The sequence below is a fragment of the Athene cunicularia genome, assembly GCF_003259725.1.
Source record: "Athene cunicularia isolate RWA chromosome 5 unlocalized genomic scaffold, athCun1 chr5_part1, whole genome shotgun sequence".
In the NCBI taxonomy this organism is placed as follows: Eukaryota; Metazoa; Chordata; class Aves; order Strigiformes; family Strigidae; genus Athene; species Athene cunicularia.
The window spans coordinates 27212433-27214766 of record NW_020799101.1 but is presented as its reverse complement, the minus strand read 5'-3'; positions in this window follow the sequence as shown (position 1 = coordinate 27214766).

The following is a 2334-nucleotide window of genomic DNA, read 5'->3' as shown; positions in this document are numbered from 1 at the left end:
CAAGCGATGCGAGCTAACCCCCCGAATACACCAAACCTAACCCACGGGACGGAACGGGCTTCCCCCCCGCCGGGAGCGGCTCTGCCCCGGCGTCGATCCCCGCACGGGCACGGCCGCTCCGCCGCGCACAGCCCGGGGGCTTGCCGGCTCCTAGCCTCTGAGCGTGCTAAAACGTAAAGCCGGGCTGCTGCCCGGTCCTTTCATTACTGCTTTTCTCCAGCCTCTATTACCTTAATATTTCACTTTTCCCGATGGGGTTCCCGCATCCGTCCGAGGACGGCCTCCCCCCACGCACACACAGGTATACATTAAAAGCCACGTATCTGAGGCAGAATTTGCGCGTGTGAGGTAAGACCAGTGTGCTACATGGCTGGGTTTGTGAGCCGGAGCCCACTCTCCGCGGAGGCAGACGCGTGGATCTAAGCGGTGGCACCTGGAGCGCGCTCCGCGGCAGTGCGGGGAGGCGAGGCGCTGGGGGGGGGCGCTTAGCTCTCCTCTGCGGTGCGTGAGGTGACCTGAAACGCCTCCAGCACAAAAAGGCAGGATTTCTTGCAACAGTGAAACGGGGGGAAAAAAACCAAACCGAAACAAAAAGAATCCGGTAAGCGAGCTTAAACGATAAGCGCAGAGAGGAGAGCGGACACAGCCTGAGGTTTTGCTTTCTGGCGTAGCTGCAAATATGCACAGACCTACAGAAAAAAAAAAAATATAATCTTTTCTCTCTTAAATTCGTGGCCGCGATTTTCATGCTGTTTCATTGTTGCAATGCAGTAATATTCTATAAAACTCTCAGCCTGGATACCCCCGATCCTGTAGGCTACACATGCTGGCGATTCCCTTCTTCACATCCTCCCCAAAGGAAGGGGGGAAACAAATAAAAGAGAGCTGTGCGGAGATGGCGAATTCCTGTCCGTTTCATACTCACAGGGATAGTGATTTCTGTCTGTCTCTATCCACCCTCGGTACGGCGAGCCGATGTAGTTCTCCGCTGAGTGGTGATGGTCAGAGGGTTGCTTTACGCTATTGGCATCCTGCTCTGGTAAATCCAAAATGCTTCTCACTGTAAAACTGATCCTGCCAGACGTGGCCATGGTAGGTTGTGCGCACCCCACCCCACCCCCCCAAAAAAAATATCGTCCCAAAGTCGGGAACCCCCTCCCTTAAAAGCTGCGAGGAAAGAACTGCGCCCAGTTACTGGGGAATCTCCTGGCTCAAGAGGACCTTGCCTTCCATCGCCACCTAACCCCAAATATTAGTGTCGTTTACAGAGGTGTCCTGTTTATATAAACAGTCCTCCCCACTGCAAACACTGCCTGCTTTCAAACCGTCCCTGTCTATAGGATGCTAAGTACCTGAATTAGTCAAGTGCTAAAGCCCTAATGGGAGTAGGTGTAACCCCCCCTTCCGCCACCCCCATGAGAGAATAACCCGTTACCTCCCAAAGACAGCAGGAAACAGGCTTCATCATTACATATTCTGTCTGATTAGCCAAAAGTGGGGACAGATAATGGTAATTGTTAGCAGTGAATAACATCTTGGGTGGCATGTGGATGACCAACAACCACCCCCCTCCATCCGCCACCAAAGCCACCAGCGTCCCTTCTATCCGCAGACAAAGTGAATCCTCCCAGGACATCCGCAGAGCCTGCCGAGAGCCCCCTCCCCGCTTCTCCCTCTTTATTTCCCCCTCTCTACCCTCTCTCTTTAAACCTGGAAGGAATTTAAGTCGTCATTTGTTTTATTTCCCCGGGCTGTTTGCCGTGCTACCTCCAATTCTCCCGCTTGTCATTGGCAGGTTTCCTACCCTCAACCGGGGATTTTTCACACCTCGGCTGAGCTCTCGGCGGGGAAGGCTGGCGGGTGTGTACGTTGAGGGGATGGGATCTGCGGAGTTTGCTTTTGCCTCTCCTGGGCATGGTGGATGGAAGGTGCGCCTTTCTCTCGGGAAGGCTGATGGCGTGAGCTTGGCTGGAGAAACGCGGGGAGCCCGACACACTCGGTCCATAAGCAAGAGTCTGGAGGAGGGACAGGGGAGATTATTTTTAGCATCATTTTGCGTTGTATTAACCCAACGAATATCCCCTCGGGCGATATATGTGAGTGACTGAAACGATTCCAGCTGGGAGAGAGGGCAAAAAGATCAAAGACAGCGCGTTTATTTATTCGCGCGTCTTCTGTCCCCACCGAGCGCCGTTTCATCTGCCGAAAAGCAGCAGTGGCCAAAGCCGGAGGCCCGGCCACCCCGAGAGAAGGGGTGCGGGCATCGGCTGGGCACGGCCCGGGGAGGCCCGGCGGCAGCTCCGCGGTCCCCTCCGTGGGATAAGAGCCTCCTCG